Source organism: Juglans microcarpa x Juglans regia, chromosome 8D (assembly GCF_004785595.1).
Source record: "Juglans microcarpa x Juglans regia isolate MS1-56 chromosome 8D, Jm3101_v1.0, whole genome shotgun sequence".
NCBI classification, from domain to species: domain Eukaryota; kingdom Viridiplantae; phylum Streptophyta; class Magnoliopsida; order Fagales; family Juglandaceae; genus Juglans; species Juglans microcarpa x Juglans regia.
In genome coordinates this window covers 11,377,603-11,403,640 of record NC_054608.1, presented here as the reverse complement: position 1 = coordinate 11,403,640, position 26,038 = coordinate 11,377,603, and the positions used below count along the sequence as shown (strand labels likewise).

The window sequence follows — 26,038 nt, the reverse complement described above, 5'->3', positions numbered from 1 at the left end:
AGGTATTTTGTCGAGAGAATTGAATGCCACAGGCCATTATGTCTTTCACTTAATGCCCATCCAGTTTTTGCTAGTAACGCTTGATTCATTCTTCCCATCAATGTGAGTCCGAATCCTCCTAATTTTTTTGGTTGGCATATGGATTTCCAGGTGACAACAAAACTTAGCTTTATAATTCCATCGGGCTGGTGCATATACATAAGTAATTAACCATGGATGATGAAGGGGATCTGAGTAGACTAAAACTGAAATAGCATTCATATTAATATGGACAGGTTCTAATTCTACACCCGGACGCCACAAAAGTAAGAGGCACCTTTTTTTACAAGCAGTTGGACAGTGAACAAAATAGTGGAAACCTATACTATTTACTATAGATATGGTGCGCTCATCAAACACCAAGCTTTCCGACAAAAAGATTACGTCCAGGTTATAAGTCCTAATATTAGTCCTTAAGTGTCTGATTGCCTTGGATCGGGCTAGGCCCCTACAATTCCAAGCCAGTGTCCTCATTCAGCGAGGGGAGGCATTTTAAAGCTTGCCTCGCTAGCTTGTGTGGACTTTCCTCGAGAAGATGGTGATGGTCTACTGTAAGGAAACATGCGAGTTTTCCCTTTAAATTTTTTCTCTTTTCTCGTGAAGCCTGAATGCATTTCCAATAGAGTGAGAGCCAAAGTTGACTCTTCCGTTTGTGATGCATTGGTTGTGGGCTCATTAGTTGTTTGCTTTTCTGTATTCACTAGGCGTTGGGATTTTCTCCTTGGGGGTTGTGGGGAGTCTGCACTCATTTGTCACTTGGATGGGAGGGTGGTTGGGTACGGTTTCTTAGTTTGAGAAGGTGAAGTGGCTATAAGGATGGGGTGTTTGACATGAAAGCAAGTGGTGGTGATTTTATTTGTTGAGTCGCTTGCATTATGGGATGTTTGATGGGTTTGTGGAATTTTTTGTGGGTTGTGTAGTCATGGAGGTTGAAGTCGAGGTTTGTGGTGAGGTTTGACAGGAGTCTGGAGTGAAATAAGGTGGTGGGCTTGCTGGGGCCTTGTTTATATTATGGGGCAGCTTGATTGGGTGCTAGTGTATAGGGCTTGGGTCTGGGGTACGTTGAGCTCTTGGGCTAGGGAAGGTTGATGCATTTGAGTGCTTGGATTTTGGGATGTTCCACTGGCCTCAAGCAAATGATTGAATTGGGAGGGTTTTGGGAAAGTTGTCAGTCTAGCTTTCAGGGAATGGTGTAAGTGGGCTTGGTGGGCAGAGAGTTATGGGCCTAGTAGAGAAAATATTTTTCCCTTGCATATCAATAAAAATGGGCCTTTTTGTAATTGAATTGGAGGGTTGAGACTTGGGCTCACCTAGATGGGCTGAGGAAGTCGTGGCCCCATGCTTGATCAGCTGTATTTTGTAACTCTGCATCGTTGAGTATATTTACCTCTACTTTGCCTTCCAAGGTGTATGTGTCCTAGCCGACAGAGATACGATCGGTGGTGTGACACCTAAGAAGTTCTGTGGCTTTGCTACCATTCTTTCTACTGTCTTTATTCCTGGTCCAGCTGATAAGAAGGAAAATTGGTTGTGGATTGGATTTATTTGATTATTTGATTTGAGGTAATAGTTGGTTCCACAGTGAAGATATTGATTTTTGTTGGTGGGGAATTGATAATTTCTTTGTTGTTGATTGTTTGAAAGTTGGATTCTTTTCCCCTTACTGTTTCTATCCTGAGCCACAGGTGGTTGAGCTGTGTTTTTCGAAGGGTCCACATATGCATCTTGCCTTCCTTCTGTTTGTTGAAGTGTCTGAGAAAAGCTTGAGCTATTGAAATCCGCCCTAAGCCATGGTCCATAGTTAAGCTTCATGGGAGTTGATTTTTTATAATTGCAAAAGATTTGGGAGTGACCCAATCTTTCACATGCATAGCTAAAATTAAACAACATTCATATTTTATGGAGACCCATATTTCGTAATTCCTGTACCTTGGCATTGCAAATCCTTGTTGAAGGGGTTTAGTGACATCGATTTTGACCTTTATCTTAATGGATTTTCTGTTGGCTATCCCATAGATAGGATCTTCTTCAACTTTGATCAAATTGCCTAAAGCTTTCTCGATCTTGGTTGCATTCCTCAATGTCATATGGTCGAGGGGTAGCCCATGGATCTGCACATTAAACAGTGAGTGTTTTAGATTAATCTCTTGCAGAGTAGCTCCTGGGGGCCAAGGCTTGAGGATTAATAGGTGGCCTTTGAAGTTCCAAGGTGCTTGGTTTAAGACTCTTAGCTTATCCTGGGGAGATTCAAAGGTGAAAATGAACATGTTTGTTTCCGGATCTTCTATGAGAAATTTCTGGAGGAAGTTTCATGTTGCCTTGATACTAGAGTGGATTACAAACTTATTGAGTGGCCTATCTGCTACCAATCTTCCTACTAAAACTGTGTTTGATATGACTTTTGCTGATTTTGGTGCAGGTTCAATATTTAAATCTTGCCAAAAAAGAGTTTCAGTTTGTGTGATGAGTGAATCCAAATCCATTTGATGTTTCTGAGATTTGAGGCGTTTGCTATGAAAGGTTGACTGGTTCCTGTTTGAGGAAAATGGGTTGTTTTGTGGTAGCGGGAAGGAAAGCGCTATAGTGTGCGGAGGGACTCAACTGAGAGAGTCAACTCCATGAGCTTTCTTCTAGAGAAAAGGAAAATATAGGCACATTTGTTACATAAATAGAAATTGGGCTTTAACCCATTTATTGCATTTATTGGGCCTAATAAATTGCAATTGGGCTCTCCAGTACAACCTGTCAAACATAATTTAAGTCCAATAAGATTTTCTTTAAAATTACTGAGTCGGATCGTTACAATAATATTTCTCTTAATGTTTAATTTAAAAAAAAAAAAATCAATGCCATCATTATCAAAACACACCTCATATTCTAGAAAATAGTTAAGAGTAGTATATCATATTTTGACACTTCTATTCCAGTTTTACCCTTGTTTCAAAGTTTTGTACAGTTTGGACAATATATTTTTGAGTAAAAATTTTGTATTTACTATGGTTTTGTTTTTACCAAATTTTATTATTTAAGGTTGATTTTATTTTAGAGCGAGTCTTTTTTTCATATTTTATACTAACCTATTTTTTTCTATAATTTTTTTCACCGTGGGCCTACTCAAAGTTTTGTTGCCTATCCCTTGAGCCGGCCATGACTTTGTCCCACACCGCCTAAACAAAAGATAGGAAACGGTTTTAAACTTTTATATATGGTTTCAGCCGTCATGGGTATTGCCCGATTAGAGCGAGTGCACAGAGGCGTTGGGATAACATTAACAGCTGACCCGCCAACATTCCAAGCCGAGACTGAGTCAGATCTGGCTCTAGAGTCAGGTCTCGCTTCAGAGAGAACGTCAACGAGCGTCTCACGGAACTTTCCGTTCTCGACGGTGGAAGAAGGATAACGGGCACAGCTGCACGTCTAAGAACCAAACACATTTTTTATTTTGTTGTGGGTTGACATGGTATCGCCGCTTTTCTAAGAAAAGCTTCCGCAATTTTGCAACGTATTTTTCTCATTCTTGATTTTGATGGTGTTTCTGCAAGTTTAATGAAAAAGAACGGATCTTTTTTTTATGATATTTGGTGTTTGTGATGTTTTGTGGCCTCATGTGATTTCTGTGGTGATTGCCGCCGTTGTTAGCGCCAGAAATTGTGATCGGGAGCATCGCAAGGTAGAAGACGACTGCTGTTTGCCGAATATCCGTAAGAGGCTGTCCTGCTCTAGTTTTGCTTATATATATACAAAAAAAATCCGATTATGAAAATATTTTGCTCAATTCTTTCGGCCTTTTTTGCTCTCAAATGAAATTTCCTTGATTGCGCGCAGTATGCCGCAAGGTTGACAGGAGGTTCATTCGATTCGAATTTTGATCCTAACCATGCAGAAAGAGGTTCACTGTCCTATCTTGGAGAAGATATAGTGACTAATAACCCCATCAGAACTTAGGACATGTCACTTATCCCAGCTAGTAAGGGAAGTTGTCTAACTGACTTAGCTAATATTGAATTAGGCTAATACTGCTCATTGCATATTTTGTGTACTTGAACTATACCTATTCTTCGAATAAAAACTTTTACTTATCGGAAAAATGTTTGGAACATCATTTACTTGGGATACACACAGTATGCACCTTATCTACAAATTAAATATCCATCTCTCTCTAAAGACGTATGTATCTTATTAATTGACTCCCTGTAACATATTCATATAGTTTTGGGATGACCACATAAATGATGTTCCATATTTAGTGGTGAAAAAACAGTGGTTCTATCCTAGCATAACACCTAGAGGGGGTGAATAAATATTTTTCAATTTTACTGGACTATTTAAAATTATTGCCAAACAAACAGTCAATCAACGAAACAATTCACAGAAAAATAATCAACACCAAATTATTTTTAGTCACGAAGTGGTAACTCATTTGAAGAACATCTTCAAAATCTAAAACCACTCCAAGTGTAAGTCACCACCTAAAATCAACTATAGAAATTTCATTTGTTACAACCAATTTGGAAACACTCATAAGACCTTTTTAGTAGCTAAATTTGGCTTGCAACATAATGAGTGACCCACTAGATCTCTATATGCATACAGCTTCAAACCTCAGACCTTTCTATATCTTCTCCACGAGAACCTCTCGATCTCTGGAGTTAGTCGTTATCAACATCTTCATACTCCTATAAATAATATTTGGAGGTAACACATTGAGATTCATTCATATACATATACTGATAACATTTTTCTAACTTAGGCATCGGAGTACTCTCAGGCACCCAGTGCCGCCATCTTATTTGTTTCAGGTTGTTCGTGCAGTTGGTGGTGTTAAGCACGTCCTTAACAATCTCCTCGACGTAGGGGCTAATCCAGATATTGACTTTCAACCTCTACTATCAAAGATATAGGAAGTGACTCTCAAGTATTGCAGTTAGGGGTATAAACGTGCCGAGTTTGAGCAATTAGTGATTGGTCAAACCCCATTTCCTTTAATTTTTATTCGAACAAGGGTCGAGTTCGAACTTTTCATCGAGTTAGATTTTATATTCATGAAGAGCTCGCTTAATATTCAAGCAAGTTCAAGATTGTTCACGAGCTATTTCATTTAGATAAAATACATTATTTATATTGTATTTTAACTTTATCTGATATTCTTGACAAGCAAATTTTTGACTTTTCGCTAATATTTCTGTAAAGTTTGTATATACATATGATAACACTTGGATTCATAAGTATTCAAGTAAATGAAATAGCTCCTTGAGTTTATTAAAAATAGTACTATAAAAAACAATAAATACAAAGTTATTTGAGTTTATTGGAGTTTATACGAGTCGAGCCGAGCTTTCATTACAACAAATCTCGCTTTTTCCTGTGAGGGACTGTGGTTAGAAAAAGTGTAGACTTCGTGGGAAGCAATCTATTTCCCACCAATTTGTGTCATGGGAGACTCATGGCATAAAACTGGTCGGAAAAAATTCTTTTTCCACCAAACCACAAGTTCATGGGAAAACCTTTCTTTTTCCCATGAACTACCGTAGTGGTTAAAACCTTTTTTCTTCATGAAAAATAAGGTTTCATCTAGTATGATGTGGTGAGAAATAACATCATTCTCCACGAGAAGAGGTTGTGGCAAAAAGTGTTTACCCATAATATATTTTTGTGGAAAAAGTTATCTTTGGTATTTCCGATAAAATACTTTCATGAGAAATATATATTCTCTACAAAATATTTCATCAAAAATACTTATTTACGAAGAAATCTTATCGCGGGAAATAATTACTTCCAGCAAAAAATATATATATATTTGCCACAAGTTGCATTCGCGGCAAATGCTAAGAGAATTTAAAAAAAAAAGAATTGTAAAGTAAAAAAAAAAAAATGATTTAGAGCCAAAAATAATCATAACAAATTTTTAAATATATCCAAACCTTGGAGATCCAAATTCACCCTTATATAAATTTTTAAAAAAACATGTAAAAATATGCTAACATTCACAAGAATAACTTCTAATGAGAACACAATTTATATACATACACCACATAATCACAAAACTTTACAAGTTAGAATTCATGACTTCACAAATAGTGGGCCGTGGTTTAAAAAAATCCACTTCATCCCTACTTCAAGGCTAATGGCATAAAAGGAAAGTAGACACAACAATTGATAGGGGGTTCTTTTTCCCCATAACTAAATGCAAAGAACAGGTTTTGGTAACTTGACCTGCAGAACCCCTCCAATGCAAAGAACAAGTAATAATCTCGTCCCCAAAACTAATAACACACGAGAGAAAAATAATTTTGGTAAGACTATTTTCGGCGAGAAAATGTCACTGCAAAAAACTAATAACCTTGTGCCAAAAACTAATAACCCACAAAAGTAACAAATTTTTTGTAAGTTTATTTGCGGCAACTTTTAATCGCCGCAAAAGGTGTTTATTTCGTGGCAAAATATTGTTTTCCTACAAAGTGTTACTTGCCAACGTGATCTCGTGACAAAAGGTTTTTATTTTTTCCCACAAACAATTTTTGTGTCATCAGCCTACTATTTGCCACGATCGTATATTGTGGAAAAACAATTCGCGGAAAAATACCAAATTTGTTGTAGTGAGAAGAGATCTCAGTTTGTATTTATGGTTTGAGAGGTAGTCTCAACTATCATCATCATCAACTGATCTCAAAAACCTTTCTTTTTTTATTTTTTCATTCACTTATCATTAATAAACAAACAAAGAAAAGAAAAAGGAAGAGGATGATCACAAGCATGGCATATCGGTTGGGTTGGAGGTTGGTGGATGGCTTGGCATGCATGTGTAATTAAAAATAGCTTTGATTCTAATCTATAGGTGTAATTGTAAATAAAAAAAAAATGTGCTAAGCATTAAAATTCTATGTATATGAACATTGAAGCACTGCACAATTGCCATAAGTAACCCACTATTTGTATAAATATTGTCCATCATAAAGCTCGCACGAGTAGTTTATATAGATAGTTGGTCAAAGTTTGATCATTATTTGCTTTCATTTGCCCCTTCAGTTAAAAGAGAGCTACTATGACAGCTTTATAATGCACCTTAAGAGCTTGTCACTAGGCCTGTGTAGAAAAACCGTAGACCCGGTCCATCCGCACAACCTGACTCAACCTGTCTGACAAAAGCGGCTTAAGTTAGATTTCGGATTGAACCCGTTAAACGTCGATTTCAACATGATATGTTTTAAACTAGCTTAAGTTTGCATTTTGCAAACCAAACCCTAGCCGGCTAGCCCTTCCCATTCTCTTTGTCATCATCATCGCCTCTATTCTTCATCGTCATCAACTTTGTTCTCCGTCGACTCCATTCCACTCTGTTATGGATTTGAAGTATCCTCTTAGCTGTGTAGTGTGCTATAGAAGGAAGAGAGCGACTTGACTAGAGGAGAAGGAGTTGTGGCCAAAATGAGGGAAAGAGCTGGAATTTTGGAAAGTCCCCCTGGACACAAATATCTTCATGAGATACCAAAGGTCCAGAGCTATAAAGTGGGCTCTTTTAGTCGGCAGGTTAATCTGCCAAAATTTTTCAAGAAAGCTTTTTTTTTTTTTAAAAAAAAAAATATTTGTTTCTTTCCAATGAAAATGCAAAAATTAAATTTGTTCGTCGTCGCCTCCGTTTCCCCTAGCCTCTGCTTCCCTCTCTTATGGATGTGAAGAATCCTCTTAGCTACCACACTATGTGTTGTAGAAGGAATAGAGAGACTTGACTGGAGGAGTTGTGGCCAAAATTCTGGAACTAGAATTTGGGAAAGTCCCCCTAGACACAAATATCTTGATGAGATACTAAAGCTATCAGGTAGGCCCTTTTGGTCAAAATTTTCCAAGAAAGTTTTTTTTTTTTTAATATTTCTTTATTTCAAGAGAAAAAAAAAGAAAAGAAAAAAAACCTTATTTGTTGTAATGGGGTTGGGTTGTCACCTTGAAGAAACATTTATTGCATAAAAACTATGTTTTTTTGTTGGATAAAAGATGTTCTCTTATGAAGTCTACATATATCATATCAAACATTTGCTTATAATATTATATATATATATTTTTTTTTGCACAGGATAAGACATGTGTTTCCTATTGTAACGCCCCAGTCCCGCATGAATCAGAGAGTTAACTCCTATCATATTGAGCATGTATTTCGATACTTAAACCTGAAATACTAAATTAACCTATTTTTCCTAAAATTCTAAGATTCTTGTAATCCTAAAATATCGTCACTCCCCAAATTTATCGACATCCACTTGATTTCTCCGTATAATACCTTAAACTCTAAATGATTTTCTATAAATTAAAATTGTATGGCTAACATATTTACTCAATTAACACTAAGCCCACTTCAAAAGACAACTCCAGCTTAATATTTACTTTACATAATTATAATAAAATCTATTACAGTAAAAATCAAAACTTCGTTGAATGGAATAGCCTTAATCCTATCTAAAGCATTCAAAATCATATTAAACACTTACTACTGAAATTCATTTATAAAATTTCTGATACAAAATAATATAATAATAAGTAATATACTTTAAAACCCTAACTATCTTCTGTAATAATATTTATACTTAAAACAAAGCCTTCACATGGTAAATTAAAAATCAAGCCCAATGTATAACCAAGGGTATTTTTGGAAATTGACCATAAATATGTATGGGTTCTTGGGAAGGCTGGAACTTAAAAGGCAACTCATAGACACTCAAACTACATTGTATAATAGAGAGGAGTCCATACTCATCGAGAGGGAATGAGAGATGCGACAGGGCAGTGCTGGGTGGAGATCGAAGGTAGTCAACGTGGCGGCACGACGTTGAGAGAAAGTGATGAGAGAGAGAGAGAGAGAGATTAACATGACGGAGAGCCCAAGAAATGGGGAGAAGGAGCTTACGCACCATGCAACGTGGGAGCTGCGAATGGTGGTGCTTGAACAGGGGTGTTTCTGTTTGCTGTTTACTGTGGCTTTAGCTTGGTTTATCATGGAGGAACATGTGGTTGTGTTCTTCCCGCAAGGTGGCACTGTGACTAGTGGCCCATGGAGTTGGGTATCGTGGTTAGCGAGGCAACGATGCTCAGTTGAATTCTTATTCTCTCTTCTGGGTTGCACATCGGCAACAACTAGTTCATGGTGCACGTTTGGTTGGGCTCGACGTCAGACGAAGGACCCGTGTAGTCTGGAAAGCACACTTGCTAATGGTTTGAGGAGGGGACTATTCGGGTTTAATTTTATGATAAATATTGAATTAAAAAGGGGTTGTTTTGGATTATTACTCAATAAATAGTAGCTTACTGAATTGGACACGTTTAAAGAAGTTTCATAAGTCAACCATTTAAATTAAAACAGACTTAAAATTGATAAAATCTAAGTTGAAAAGTTGCATTTTTCATTTCAATTGTTTCTTTTCATCCAAACAACTAACATTGCTCAATTTATATGGTAAGACAACCAATAATGCACATCAACGGTGAACAATAAATGTGGAGGAACCAGCATAAGCATTGTTCTCATTTTCGTCTCCATTATTATCCATCCTAAAAAGTACTCCACAATAGCTCCTTTCATAAATGTTGGGGAAGGAAAGAAAGCCCTTAAAATTAAGTGATGAACACAAACTTCTACAAACCAAGAAATAACATAATTAGAAAGAAATGTAAACTAAAAGCTGAAGCATTGGCTTTTTAGCCTTTATGCCAAATCAACCACGCATGAAAAGACTTTTTCTTTTCTTTCCACCCTGTTTGCACTGGTTGCTTTAACCCTCCTCCATGGCGCCAATAGCAACAATTTTCACTCAATCACCAGTGACTCGTTTATCTTTGTTTCAAAAAGACTCTTTTGGAGATTTTTTTTTCTGTCAAAGTGAATTACAAAGCATATGTTGTTTAATAAGGTCTTGAGTGTAAGACCACAAAACCATCATGTCATCAACAGTTTGAGCATAACTAACTTGCTCATATGATGCATCTTTAAGCCATTAAAGTGATTCAATAGATCTCTATTGGATAGACAAATGTGTAAGCAACAGTTGCCTCCCATAGTAGAGTGGAAAATTTCAAACAAAGTACGAGAACAGACGATTGCAATGCACATTTCTTTACAGTCAAAGTAGTAGTTATTTCCTTTCTACTCCCCCTATAATTATTATAACAAAAAAAAAGATGAAGGGCCCGTTTGGATAGTGTGACATCCTAGACTTTGCCTTGTCCCCGTTCATATTTTTATTTGGATATTATTTTAGTTATTGGATCATTCTAGGTGTTAGAGGAATGCCTTGAAATATGTTCTGTTTATTCGGACTTTGGAATCTTAAGCATAAGAGCCCACAAGAGAAAGAAGAGGGAAAAGCCAATAAAGGCCCGTGTGGATTTCAGCAAACCAAGCTAGCATTAGGGTTTGGAAACCCAATGTTGATCACTAAGGATAGAGGAGGCGCCACATGGCATAAAAAGATCATTTTTATTTTTCTAGAAACTCATCATTTGAAACCTAGAAAAGCAGCAAAGTGTGACACTTGTCCAACATGCAAAGAGGTTCTAAAAGGAAGTGAGTGGATGAGACAAAGAGAGAGGATTCGGCCACATATAGGGAACACACCAACCCTCACCAACCATATACCACGTGTCTCACATGCATAACTCACTTCTAGGTCACTTTGAATCTGGACGTGAAAGAAGGCAAGGGGAGTGACAAAAGATTAGGGTTTTGGTGAACCCAAGAGACCTACACGGCACCCATGGGATTTTGACAAGTTTGAAGAAGTTTGTAATGATTTGGGAAGACAAAGAGGCACCTAGGAGCACTACAAATCAGATGGCACAAATACTAAGGGACTTCTAAGGTTCGGCCAAGAGGATTACGCTCTCCACATGCAAGCCAACCATCTTGGTTGACACTTGTCATGCATGGAGGAATGGCCTTAGAGTTCCAAGAGATTTTGTTTGGAAAAAAGAAGAGACTCGTGGGAAGGCATGCACCTAGATTCTAGAAGAATCTTTGTGAAGGGAAGTGCAAAGGGCGACAACAAGGGCAAGCCAAGAGGCACATGCCACCTACTCACCTAGGGAAGAGAAGAGACTTTCTTGGGGAGGGGAAAGGGTTTTTGGCAAGCCACATGCAGACACACACCCCACTTACCAAATGGTAAACATGCACACATGTAGTGGTTCAAGATTGATTTAGGATTTTGAGATTTACCATTTTGCCACCAAGTAGATTGAACTTAGACAAATGAAGAAGGGCTAAGAGGGAAGAGAGGGTTTCAGTTGGGAGGCCATACGCCACTTGCAAGAAGGTGACTTTTGGTTTTCCAATGCAATCCCATCATAGGGAAGAGGAAGAGACATTTCGGCCAAGAAGCCAAATGGCATCCATGCACCAAGGTTCTTGGTATTACTGGGGGGCAGGGGGTGGGGGGGTGGAGACGCCTATAAGAAGGTGGGAACCAAATGTGGGAAGTCCTTTTCCATTTAAAAAGGTGGGAACCAAATGTAGAATATTATAGGGTAGTAAGGTAATGGTCCAAAGGCCCAAGGCCCACTTTCCATTTAAAAAGGAGAGCATTCTAGAGAAAATGGACGAGGAACAGAGACTCAAAGCTCATCGTGGGAGAAGGAAACCATGTGAGAGAAGGGTTGGGACAACCCCGATGGTTAGGTTGAGGTTGACGATGCTAGGCGACCTTTTCTATGCATGGTCGTGGAGGAGGAAACAACAGTGCTGCTAGTTAGAGAAACACAATGGAAAAGAGACAGATGGGAGAGATTTCAGTGTAGGCTTACCGGACGGTGAGAGTCTAACAGAAAGTGGCTGACCGGTTGTCTCTGTGGTTGTTAGCATATTCTATGATGGCTTACGATGGAGGTTTCAGGTGGGATGGCTTCTTAGTCTGCCTATATAAGGGTCGGTTATGTGGCTTGGTGTCATTGGCTCGTGTGGTGCAACCGAGAGACAGTCTTGTGTTTGAACTCTAGTGGCTAGGTCAGCGATTTCTTTGGTTGCTAAGTGGTGTTTTGACTTCCTAAGGTGGTTGTCTAGGTTGGAGAAAAGTTCTACAGTGGTTATTATCTCTTACTTTGGTTGCTTCCATGCAATTGTAGTGATTATAGGCGTCCTTCGACAGTGGTTGGGCATGCAATTTTCTAGTTTGTCATGCTTGGAGGTTGGGTTGTACTCTGTTCTTGGGTTGCTAACGCAAGGGCATCTTGACGCTTACGGCTTGGTGGTGGATCCAATATGTAGGGTGGTGCAACCTCGTCGTGGTGTTTTCATTGGTTTCGGTGGTGCATGAAAAGAGACCTCAGGTGGCTTCATGGCTAAGTGAAGTAGTAGCAATGGTGATGTCGTGCTTGCTGGAGAGAACCTGGAGTTGCTGGGAAGGTGTTGGTCATGCATGTATGGGTCTGTTTGTAACAGTTCAAATGGCCTTGGCTCGTGGGCATTGTTATATTATTTTGCAATATTAATTTCTTTAGCTTGCTTGCAACTTGTTGGACCTGAATGTAGTTAACGGGCTGGAGCTCGTAGAATAAGTTTACTTCCTTTGGTATATTTTGTTGTTTACAATTAGGTTGTTTAGTTTTTGCTTGGTAGTCGGCCCAAGCCTAAGTTAGGAATACCAATTACTCTCCACCAACTAAATGTACGAGCCCTAGTGTTCAGCAGAAGGATAACTAAAAACTAATAGAAACTTTTTTATCTTCTTCTTCTTTATGTCTATGTTTTTCTTGGAGGTTCTCACCCTCGAAGTGAGATTGTTCTTTTAGCCCTCTGAGGTGTGTTACAAATTGGTATGAAAGAGACACCGATCTTTGTTATATCAACACACGGAAGAAATTATTGCATCTCTATTCAAAATCAAGGAGCAAGTAGAACAAACACAAGCAAGATGCCAAGTTATCCTGCAAAAATTAAAAGATTTTAGGGGGAACTTCAATGAAAACTTGAACTATCTGGAGCACCAAATCTATGTAGTACTGGAAGAAGAACATGCAATTACGGTTGAAGAAAAAGATAAAGGTCCAGAGGATTCAAATTATTGCCATAAAGAAAGAGCTCAAAATAATCAGGTCGTTGGTTCATTCATTCAACCAAAGATCTCAAATGATATCGATTTAACCAGCAAAAGTCCTGAAGTGGTCTATGTTTCAAAATCAACTCAAAGGAATTTATCTAGATCGGCTATAATGGGAATAATCCCAAGCAAATGGCCATGTTGCATATGGCACCCTCCATGGCCAAAAAGTGTCACTCGTTCTCTGTTTCATTGTTTGACTAGGGAATATTGGATCGGTTTGGCCATGGGTGAGACTCTAATGCTAGCAATAGGGGTCAAGATTTTGATTCCAGCATGTAATCTTCGGCTGTCACCAAGTAAAACCTCTCCCCCTCTCTCTCATGGCAGACAAATTAATTATTCCACTCTTCAGTGTGCATCTACCACTTGTACTCCCAAATCCCCTACCTACAACACCCTTATTTCCCCACATTTAGCAAAACCCCACACCAAAATTGACACCACCCTACTAAACCCTTGGCCGACCCCATAATCCATTGTTTACAAATCTCCATGTCCAATTCCTTGAATTGAAATCAAGCAAGCATATCATTGATTCCACCCATCTTCGAACTCTTATCCAACATCTTTGACTCGTTCTCACTAGAGCTTTGTTTTAATTTTCTGTACTTCGGAGATTCAATGGCGCAGTAGGAGGGCTATAATGGGAGAGCCGCTAAGGGCGTTGTCACGAATGCCATGGTTTTCACGAGGTAAAGCCAATAGCTGCTCTCGCCAAGGTAGAGAGGGTTGGAATCGTGCTATGCCTGGAGGTCGAGAACGGATGGATCCTCCAGATCAATGAGGAAAGGAATCTCCCTTTGATGACTTTGCTACTTCTTCTCATTCTCCTTACTTTAAAAATTTGTAATAGTCTCGTTAATAGCTAAGGCTCCAAAATACATCTTTACAAAGAGACATAGGAAGCCTTAGGAGTGACAAGAAAAATGCTTGGCATCCTGCTAAGGTCATTTGGGTTCGCAATTCCTCTTAATGCAAGATATGGTTCTCTTGCAAAGGTGGTTGAGTCTTTAAATTCATGTAATCTAAATAAGGAAGATGTTGCTTTGATTGGAAAAAAAAATAGGGAAATGATTCTTGATGAAAAGCTTAGAAGGTGTAGGGATTTGGTTAAAGCAGATAAGTTGTTTGATGAAATGCGTGAGAGAGGGTTAAACTCTGATAAGGTCACATTCTCGACTCTAATTACCCATGATAGGATGTGTTCTTAGCTAAATAAAGTGTTGGGATTTACCCTGATTTGTGAACCTATAATATGTTTATAAGCTATTGTCGAGTGGCTCCATTTCACAAAGTTGGAATTGGCATCGTATAGAACAAGACCTCTAACATGACACTTACCAAGGGGGTTGGTGCCCATGATGTTTCAATAATCCAAATGGCTGATGTTGGAGTTGGAATCAGTGGCCAAAAGGGTCGACAAACAGCAATGGCATCAAATTTTGCAATGGGACAGTCTAGATTCTTTCCTTCATATGGGTCATTAGGCCTTGGAATTACCAACGGATGGCCTACACGATATTATACAATTTTTATAAGAATGCATTGATGGTTTTGGTTTTATTTTGCTTCAAGATGGGGCTCCTTTTAGCTACCATAAGTGCTCTGAAGCTTTTTGGGGTGGCTTATCTATTTTTAGCTATTTTAGGAGCAATTCTTCCTTAGGAGTTTAAGAGCCAAGATGTAGTAAGAAAGTTCATTGTTGAGCATATCATCTTTTTCATTGGAAGTTTTGCATTGATCCTTTATTGGGAATTAAGTCACCATTTACATCGGGTGCTACAAACCAAGAGGTTCAAGATTTGCAACCCAAGTTCTCTTCTTTGGTATCTTTCCTATGTTGATCTCTACATGGTTTGTGAGAATAATGTTGATACATGGAGGCAGGCAGCCTTTTTTGAAGAAACTAGCGAGACTTACAAAAGAGTCGCAGTTGTATGCTTGAGGCCACTAAAGAACTTGCATCAAAGTTGGTTGAAGGTTTGAAGAGTAATGTTGACAAAACCTCCCAACTATTCAATCAGTTACTCTCATTAAGTGCTTCATGTCTAGAATCCAAGTACAGTGAACAACTGAACAACCTTCAACTATATGCATGGTGTGCCAAGACAGTTGGCTCGCTAGCTACATGCTTGCACTGGGTGGATAAGTTTGGGATTGCTCAGCTCTCTAGCAGTAATGTTGCTGTCATCTTAACTTTGTTATCTTGCCCTTTTGCTGTTGAGGCACTTATGGGGAAGAAGGCCAACATTTAAAGCGACCCACAATTGATGGGGCCAGCTGGGATTAAATGGGCAACATTAAGCCCTGGAAGAGTAGAAGTTGCAGAAGCTAAAAAGAGAGGTGGGCGTCAATATTTGAAAGCATATGCCATTGCTGATGTTTTAAAGACCTCAATCTACCATGTTGTGTTTGCTTTCCACATTGAGATGTTGAAGAGCGCTAACTTGGGTCTTCTTGAGAATTCTGTATTGAAACTTGGATCTGGTGCTAGAAATGTGTGTTATTTGCAAGATTTGACTGAAGCAAATTACTTGTTGATGTGATGCTATCTTGTCCCGGTGGAAAATCGGTTGTTATTGAAGGTGGCTACATTAGAATGGAGTTGAATGTAGTTCCCAACAATTCACTTGTGGCCCTGTGTGCTAATGTTGGCTATGTTGACGAAGCTGTCAAGATTTTTGAAGATGTGAAGAATTCACGGACTTGCAAGCCTAACAATTGGTCAGTTTCCTTCTTGATTATGATACTTGCCCGCAATGAGACTCTTATGATCAAATCAAGGAAACTTACTCGCACCTTGTGGGCAAGGTGTCTTGATGGGAGAGGATCTGTAATAGTTCACATGGCCTTAGGCTCGTGGGCCTTATTTTGTTATTTTGCTATGTTAATTTTTTAGCAAGCACCTGCTTGCAACTTGTTGGACTTGAATCTAGTTAACAGCCTGGAGCCCGGAGAATAGGTTTACTTCCTTTGTTTTATTTTGTTGTTTACAATTAGATTGTTTAGTTTTTGCTTGGTAGTCGGGCCAAGCCCAATTTAGGGATAATAGTTACTCTCCACTAGCTATATGTATGAGCCTTAGTGGTCTACAGATAGATAACCAGAAACTAATATAAGCTTTTTTAATCTTCTTCTTCTTTATCTCTATGTTTTTCTTGGAGGTTCTCACCCTCAAAGTAAAGTTGTTCTTTCCACCCTCTGTGGTGTGTTACCCTGTTGCACGTGTGTTTATATAACCCAACTGTGCATATATATATATATGTGTGTGTGTGTGTGTGTGTGTGTGTGTGTGTATGCATGTATGTATCACCGTTGCTAGAAACCCTAGAGAAAATGAGGTTTTTTTTTTTTTCTAGTCAAGCATATTATAGAATAAAAAGACAGAATTTCAAAAAGTTTAAGATGAATCTTTTCCACTATCAATAAACAAAAAGCATCTAAGGAGATTATATAGAGGTAAGCATCCAAAAATATGATTGACTGCTACCTATTGCGCCACTGAGTGCACACATCAATTTTGGGATCAATGAATTTTCGCTAGTTTCCATGATGGGGGAGATTTGCCTAAAGAGGGATGAGTCTGAGATTTCAATGGTTGTGATGACAGATTGGGTGTCGCCGTCATTTATTGCTAGATTTTGTTGAGTTGCCATTTTGGAAGTTAGTAGTGCTACCGAGGCTTTAGCTATCAGAGGGTTTGAAGTTTGAATTTTTTATGTTCTGATTTCCAGGATATCCGCACCGTGGTTCCTGCGAATCGCTGATGCTACTGAGAAATTATTTCTAACTGCGGCATCGAAAGAGAAACTTTGAAAATTAGGAAGTGGAGGTTTCCAAGTTTCTTCTTGCCTTTTTTTGTTTTTCTTCCCATGCTTTATTGTATTCCTCATAAATTGACTCAGATGACTATTTTCCTTTTTTAGGGATAGGGTAGTGTGATTATGAACAATATCATTTTGTTTCCTCAGATAAAATCCATGATAATTACTACGAATAGCTGGAAGTGGTGTTTTTCCTTGTCCCGTTATCCCAATTCTTGTCCAGGGTATATGATCATCCCTATCCAATTTGAAATGGAGTTGATGGGCAAGTTTGCTAAATTTAATGGCCAGTGGCTTTGTTGCCATAGTATCCAGTTTATTATACACTCTGTGAAAAGATGTAGCAAGGTTTCTTCTGTTTGATAGCACAGAGGACATTCTTTAGATTCAAGTTAATTTCACTTAGCCTTAACTTGGTGGGGAGGATGTTCCAGAGTAGCAGCTTGTGACGGTCATGGATTCTTAGACTCCATAGAGGCTTGAAGAGCGCGATCATGAGATATTGTTGCACTGAATCTTGGCTGCTGATTGTTACCTGGTAAGCTATTTTAACCGAAAACTTCCCACTGTGGTTCAGTGTCCAAATGATCTTGTCTTGCCCCGATAAGATTGTAGGCAGCAGAATTTTTTTGATAAATGTAATGCTTTCCAGGTCAAAATGGTTTTGCATTTTTGGCATGTCCCACGAAAATGGATTGTTCATAATTATATCCGAAACTTCGAGGGAAAGGTAGAATAGTTCCATACCTTGGATCGACTTTGGTTTAAAATTTTCCAAAGAAGGAATCCACTGTTCTTACCAGATATTGACTGAAAGACCATTAAGAATTTGGTAACATCTTCCTTTTTTGAGTATGTCTTATGTTTGGAGAATACCATCCCACATGCATGAGTCAAACGATTTTGGTGCTACGTTCCAAAAATTTGTGTTTTGGAACTATTTTGCCGAGAGAATCGAATGCCACAGGCCATTATGTCTTTCGCTTAATTCTCATCCAGTTTTTTCTAGTAACACTTGATTCATTCTTCCCATCAATCTGAGTCTGAGTCCTCCTAGTTTTTTTGGTTGGCATATGGATTTCCATGATTTTAATGTCATGTTATGAGCTTTGTCCTTTGGGAATCCCCACCAAAAGTTTTTAAAGCTTGTGTCGAGTGCCATGCATACATATTTTGGGAGTTGAAAGGAGCTCATGTGGTAGGATAGGATAGTGCTTGCTACTGATCTGATCAACATTGTTCTTCCTGCTTGTGATAATAGTTTTGATTTCCAACCTTCTAGTTTGCTCCCCACTTTGTTCAACATTTCTTTATAGCTCTCTCTTTTATTTTTGTTAAAGGAAGTTAGTAAGCCTAAATATTTCATTCTTGCTGAAGATGCTTGGTAAGGAAGCCAGTGAAATATAGATAATTTGGTTGTTGGACTTTTGTTCCTTGTGATGAAGATGGAGGATTTGCTCTAATTAACTTTTTGTCCCGTCCATTATTGATATTGTGCTAAGCTTTATGAGATAACTTGAGCATTTTTTTCCATAGCTTTTGCAAAGATAATTGTGTCATCCATAAAGAGTAGGTGTGAGATGGGCAAACTATTTCTATTGAGTTTTACCCCTTCAAGTGTACTTTGCACTTCAACTTTTAACATAATTCTTGATAGTGCCATTGTGACTAGTGAAGAGGAAAGGCGAGAGCGGGTCTCCTTGTCTAAGTCCTTTTTGTATTTTGTAGAAGCCTCATGGTGAGCCGTTGATGATGATGGAGAATGTTGCTGTTGTTACACACTATTTTATCAGATTTATCCATCCTTGATTCAGTCCCCATGCTTTCATTATCATGAAAAGAAAATCACATTCAACCAGATCAAATGCTTTTCCATGTCAAGCTTTATGGCCATTAATCCCGTTTTCCCGGTTTTTCTTTTGAGATGGTGGAATAGCTCATGTGCGATTATGGTATTTTCTTTTATGTTACAACCTGGGACAAAAACCATCTGAAGAGGGGAGATAATATTAGTTAGCGTGGCTTTAAAGCAGTTTGCCAGTATCTTTGTTATGATTTTGTAGCTGACATTTGTGAGACTAATTGGGCGGTATTGGCTTGGGGAATTCGGGCTTGGGGTTTTTGGAATGAGAGCTATGTTGGTATGATTAATCTACTTCAAGAGTTTTCCACTTCTGAAGAAATTCTGCATTGGTTGGATGACCTCCTTTTTAATGATGTTCCAATAATGTTTATAAAAGAGAGCCGTCATGCCATCTGGACCTAGCGCTTTGTGGGTTGTGATTTGTTTTAGGGGTCCTAATATTTCTTCTTCATTTGAAATCGCATTGAGCGATTCATTATCACGATCCGAGATTTGCTTGTCGAAAAGATTTTCGAGTAACTCCAAGATTTGCGGATTGGATGAAAAGTATACTGAACTAAAATGATTTATAAATGAAGATTCAATAACGAGAGGGTCCATTGACCAGTTACTTGGTCCAAATTTGATGGAGTCTATGGCATTTCTTCTCCTTCAGATTGTTGTTGTAAGATGATAGAATTTTGTGTTGAGATATGTGGAGATGAGCTAGGTGATCCTTGATTTTTGACACCATAATGTTTCTTTATTTTCTGTTTACTTGTAGAGTCTATGTTGCAAGAACCTTTTTTTTCTTGATTGTGAGATTTCATTTGGCAGCTTTGAACTTCAAGTAAATCTCTTTCTAGATCTTGGATATTATTTTGAATTCGCCCAAAGTGTTTTTTGTTCCATTGTTTGAGTGCATCTTTGGTTGATTTGATTTTCTTGCAGACTATGTAGGCCAGATTGCCTTGATAGCTTTTACTCCATGCTTCTTTTATTATTTGATGGTTGAGTGGCTCGCAAATCCAGAGTTCTTCAAATTTAAAAGATGAGGCTTGACGATGTTTTGTCGTGGTATGAAGCAAGAATGGGTGGTGGTCTAATGCTGATGAGGCTAAATGTTGCAAGGATGCATCAGAGAATAATAGTCTCCATTCCTAATTTGCTATTACTCGATCTAGTCGTTCCCTTATAAGTGCTTTCTCATATATGTTATTTGACCATGTGAATCTTAGACCTGTGAAACCAATGTCAAAGAGGTTGTTTCTATTCATAAGAGCCTTGAGGCCTTTGTTTAGGTTAAAGATGATTGGGCGCCCACCGTGCTTCTCAGACTGGTCAATGAGATCATTAAAGTTGCCCATACATATCGAAGGGCCAGGAAAAGCTTGGTGTATTGAGTCCAGGTGACTCCAAAACTTAGTTTTATAATTCCATTGGGCTGGTGCATATACATAAGTAATTAACCATGGATTATGAGGGGGATCTGAGTAAACTAAAACTGAAATAACATTCATATTAATATGGACAGGTTCTAATTCTACACCCGAACTCTACAAAAGTAAGAGGCCCCCTTTTTTACAAGCAGCTAGAAAGTGAACAAATTAGTGGAAACCTATAATATTTACTATAGATATGGTGTGCTCATCCGACACCAAGGTTTCCAACAAAAAGATTATGTCCAGTTTATAAGTCCTAATATTAGCCCTTAAGTGTCTGATTGCCTTCGGTCGTGCTAGGCCCTGCAATTCCAAGCTAGTATCTTCATTCAGCGGGGGGAGGCATTTTGAAGTTTGCCTCGCTAGCTTGTTTGGACTTTACTAGAGAAGGTGGTGATGGTCTACTATAAGGAGACATGCGAGTTTTCCTTTTGAATTTTTTCTCTTTTCCCGTGAAGCCTAACTGCATTTCAAATAGAGTGAGAGCCAAAGCTGACTCCTCCATTTGTGATGCATTGGTTGTGGGCTCATTAGTTGTTTGCTTTTCTGTATTCACTAGGTGTTGGGATTTTCTCTTTAGGGGTTGTGGGGAGTCCGCTCTTCATTTGTCGCTTGGATGCAAGGATGGCTGGGTGAGGCTTCTTGGTTTGAGAAGGCGAAGTGGCTATTGGGGATGGGGTGTTTGACATGAAAGCAGGTGGTGGTGATTTTATTTGTTGAGTCGCTTGCGTTGTGGGGATGTTTGCTGGGTTCATGGGATTGTTTGGGGGTTGTGTAGTCATGGAGGTTGAAGTCGAGGTTTGTGGTGAGGTTTGACAGGGGTTTGGAGCGAAATAATGGTGGGCTTGCTAGGGCCTTGTTTATATCATGGGGTAGCTTGATTGGGTGGTGGTGTATAAGGCCTGGGTCTGGGGTAAGTTGAGCTCTTGGGCTAGGCAAGGTTGATGCATTTGAGTGCAGGGATTTTGGGATGTTCCACTGGCCTGAAGCAAAGGATTGAATTGGGTGGGTTCTGTAGAAGATTGGCTAGGCTTGGGAGAGTTGTCAGTCTGGCTTTCAGGGAATGGTGTGAGTGGACTTGGTGGGCAAAAGGTTATGGGCCTAGTAGAGAAAATATTTTTCTCTTGCTGATCAATAAAAATGGGCCTTTTTGTAATTGAATTGAAGGGTTGAGACTTGGGCTCACCTAGATGGGCTGAGGAAACCGTGGCCCCATGCTTGATCAGCTGTGTTTTGCAACTCTACATCGCCAAGTATATTTGCCACTGTGCCTTCTAAGGTGTATGTGTCCTAGCCGACATAGAAGAGATCGGCGGTGTGACTCCTAAGAAATTCTGTGGCTTTGCTGCCATTCTTTATGCTGTCTTAATTCCTGGTCCAGCTAATAAAGGGAAAATTGGCTGCGGATTGGATTTATTTGATTTGAGGTAGTAGTTGGTTCTACAGTGAAGATATTGATTTTGGTTGGTGGGGAATTGAATGCACTCGATTCACTGTAGCTGAACAATGGTGAAGAGTTGGAAGGCGTCATTCGAGTGGAGCTTGCTTCGTGTCGCTGGGTAGTCAATGGCGATGGAAAGAATTGAAGAAGCTCTGGAGTCTCCATTGCGAAGGGATTGATGTCGCCTCTGGTAAGTACATTCTGATCCAAGAAAGCTATCTGATAGTTTCTTTGTTGTTAATTGTTTGAAAGTTGGATTCTTTTCCCCTTACTGTTTCTATCCTGAGCCGCGGGTGGTTGAGCTGTGTTTTTCGAAGGGTCCACATCTGCATCTTGCCTTCCTTCTATTTTTTGAAGTATCTGAGAAAAGCTTGGGCTATTGAAATCCGCTCTGAGCCATGGTACATAGTTAAGCTTCATGGGAGTTGATTTTTTATAATTGCAAAAGATTTAGGAGTGACCCAATCTTCCACATGCATAGCAAAAATCAGACAAACAGTCATATTTTATGGAGACCCATATTTCATGATTCTCATACCTTGGCATTGCAAATCCTTGTTGAAGGGGTTTAATGACATCGATTTCGACCTTTATCTTAATGTATTTTCTGTATGCTATCCCATAGATAGGATCTTCTTCAACTTTGATCAAATTGCCTAAAGCTTTCCCGATATTGGTTGCATTCCTCAATGTCATATGGTTGAGGGGTAGCCCATGGATATGCATATTAAACAGTGAGTGTTTTAGAATAATCTCTTGCAAAGTAGCTCCTAGGGGCCATCGCTTGAGGATTAATAGGTGGCCTTTGAAGTTTCAGGATGCTTGGTTTAAGACTCTTCGCTTATCCTGGGGAGATCGAAACGTGAAAATGAACATGCTTGTTACTAGATCTTCTATGAGAAATTTCTGGATGAAGTTCCATGTTTCCTTGATACTAGAGTGGATTGCAAACTTGTTGAGTGGCCTATCTGCTACCGATCTTCCTACTAAAACTGTGTTTGATATGACTTTTGCTGATTTTGGTGCAGGTTCAAGATTTAAATCTTGCCAAAAAAGAGCTTCAGTTTGTGTGATGAGTAAATCCAAATCCATTTGATGTTTATGAGGTTTGAGGCGTTTGCGGTGAATGGTTGACTGGTTCCTGTTTGAGAATGGGTTGTTTTGTGGTGGCGGGAAGGAAAGCACTATAGTGTGTGGAGGGACTCTAGTGAGAGAGTCAGCTGCATGAGCTTTCTTCTAGAGAAAAGTAGGTTAAGCAGCAGCTACCTTGCACTGGTTTCCAGTCACACACACAAACCTAGCTTTACGAGGAAGAAAAGAAAGGGTCTTGATTGCATGGGTTTCTACTTGGGTTGGATATTTCCTTTAAAAAGATAAGCACGGGGGCCAACCAAATAAAATATAGGCTCATTTATTCCATAAATAGAAATTGGGCTTTAACCCATTTATTGCATTTATTGGGCCTAATAAATTGCAATTGAACTCTCCAGTACAACCTGTCAAACATAACTTAAGTCCATTAAGATTTTCTTTAAAATTATTGGGTTGGATCGTTACAATAATATTTCTCTTAATGCTTAATTTAAAAAAAAAAATCAATGCCATAATTATAAAAACACACATCATATTCTAGAAAATATTTAAGAGTAGTATATCATATTTTGACACTTCTATTCCAGTTTTACCCTTGTTTCAAAATTTTGTACAGTTTGGACAATATATTTTTGAGTAAAAATTTTGTATTTACTGTAGTTTTGTTTTTACCAAATTTTATTATTTAAGGTTGATTTTATTTTAGAGCGTCTTTTTTTCATATTTTATACTAATCTATTTTTTTCTATAATTTTTTTCACCGTGGGCCTACTCAAAGTTTTGTTGCCTATCCCTTGAGCCGGCCATGACTTTGTCCCACACCGCCTAAACAAAAGATAGGAAACGGTTTTAAACTTTTATATATGGTTTCAGCCGTCATGGGTATTGCCCGATTAGAGCGAGTGCACAGAGGCGTTGGGATAACATTAACAGCTGACCCGCCAATATTCCAAGCCGAGACTGAGTCAGATCTGGCTCTAGAGTCAGGTCTCGCATCAGAGAGAACGTCAACGAGCGTCTCACGGAACTTTCCGTTCTCGACGGTGGAAGAAGGATAACGGGCACAGCTGCACGTCTAAGAACCAAACACATTTTTTATTTTGTTGTGGATTGACATGGTATCGGCGCTTTTCCAAGAAAAGCTTCCGCAATTTTGCGACGTATTTTTCTCATTGTGGATGTTGACGGTGTTTCTGTAAGTTTAATGAAAAAAAACGGATCTTTTTTTATGATATTTGGTGTTTGTGATGTTTTATGGCCTCATGTGATTTCTGTGGTGATTGCCGCCGTTGTAAGCGCCAGAAATTCTGATCGGGAGCATCGCAAGGTAGAAGACGACTGCTGTTTAAAGAATATCCGTAAGAGGCTGTCCTTGCTCTAATCCAAGACTAGTTAAACATACTTACCATGCTGACCCGCCAATATTCCAAGCCGAGACTGGGTCAGCCTGGCTCACGAGCCAGGTCTCGCTTCAGAGAGAACGTCAACTAGCGTCTCACGGAACAAATAAAACTTTCCGTTCTCGACTGTGGAAGAAGGATAACGGGCACAGCTGCACGTCTAAGAACCCAACACATTTTTTATTTTGTTGGGGGTTGACATGGTATCAGCGCTTTTCTAAGAAAAGCTTCCGCAATTTTGCAACGTATTTTTCTCATTCTTGATTTTGATGGTGTTTCTGCAAGTTTAATGAAAAAGAACGGATATTTTTTTATGATATTTGGTGTTTGTGATGTTTTATGGCCTCATGTGATCTCTGTGGTGACTGCCGCCGTTATTAGCGCCGGAAATTGTGATCATCGCAAGGTAGAAGACGACTGCTGTTTGCCGAATATCCGTAAGAGGCTATCCCTGCACTAATCCAAGACTAGTTAAACGTACTCTGGCCCATTTGCGGAACTTGATAAGCTTCTTGAGCAGTTGCATGTCCTTTCCGAGGTATTTCTCTATCATTTCATTGTAAAAATCAAATTACTAGACTGAGGGTACAGAGGCGTTGATAACAGCTTACCATGCTGACCCGCCAATATTCCAAGCCGAGACTGGGTCAGACCTGGCTCTCGAGTCAGGTCTCGCTTCAGAGAGAACGTCAACGAGCGTCTCACGGAACAAAGAAAACTTTCCGTTCTCGACGGTGGAAGAAGGATAACGGGCACAGCTGCACGTCTAAGAACCCAATGCATTTTTTATTTTTTTGTGGGTTGACATGGTGAACGGATCTTTTTTTATGATATTTGGTGTTTGTGATGTTTTATGGCCTCATGTGATCTCTGTGGTGACTGCCGCCGTTGTTAGCGCCGGAAATTGTGATCATCGCAAGGTAGAAGACGACTGCTGTTTGCCGAATATCCGTAAGAGGCTATCCCTGCTCTAATCCAAGACTAGTTAAACATACTCTGGCCCATTTGCGGAACTTGATAAGCTTCTTGAGCAGTTGCATGTCCTTAATTTCCGAGGTATTTCTCTATCATTTCATTGTAAAAATCAAATTACTAGACTGAGGGTACAGAGGCGTTGATAACAGCTTACCATGCTGACCCGCCAATATTCCAAGCCGAGACTGGGTCAGACCTGGCTCTCGAGTCAGGTCTCGCTTCAGAGAGAACGTCAACGAGCGTCTCACGGAACAAAGAAAACTTTCCGTTCTCGACGGTGGAAGAAGGATAACGGGCACAGCTGCACGTCTAAGAACCCAATGCATTTTTTATTTTTTTGTGGGTTGACATGGTGAACGGATCTTTTTTTATGATATTTGGCGTTTGTGATGTTTTATGGCCTCATGTGATCTCTGTGGTGACTGCAGCCGTTGTTAGCGCCGGAAATTGTGATCATCGCAAGGTAGAAGACGACTGCTGTTTGCCGAATATCCGTAAGAGGCTATCCCTGCTCTAATCCAAGACTAGTTAAACGTACTCTGGCCCATTTGCGGAACTTGATAAGCATCTTGAGCAGTTGCATGTCCTTTCCGAGGTATTTCTCTATCATTTCATTGTAAAAATCAAATTACTAGACTGAGGGTACAGAGGCGTTGATAACAGCTTACCATGCTGACCCGCCAATATTCCAAGCCGAGACTGGGTCAGACCTGGCACACGAGTCAGGTCTCGCTTCAGAGAGAACGTCAACGAGCGTCTCACGGAACTTTCCGTTCTCGACGGTGGAAGAAGGATAACGGGCACAGCTGCACGTCTAAGAACCCAACGCATTTTTTATTTTTTTGTGGGTTGACATGGTATCAGCGCTTTTCTAAGAAAAGCTTCCGCAATTTTGCAACCTAT

At 39.3% G+C, this 26,038-nt stretch overlaps 1 long non-coding RNA gene across 1 annotated transcript; it reads left to right on the top strand.

The window, feature by feature from the left end:
* The first annotated feature begins 3,268 nt into the window (after window positions 1-3,268).
* LOC121241961 lies at window positions 3,269-25,198 on the top strand. The gene is made up of 3 exons (XR_005935854.1): window positions 3,269-3,499; window positions 3,679-3,740; window positions 24,542-25,198. It is a non-coding gene; the product is annotated as an uncharacterized LOC121241961 (long non-coding RNA).
* The last annotated feature ends 840 nt before the right edge of the window (window positions 25,199-26,038 follow it).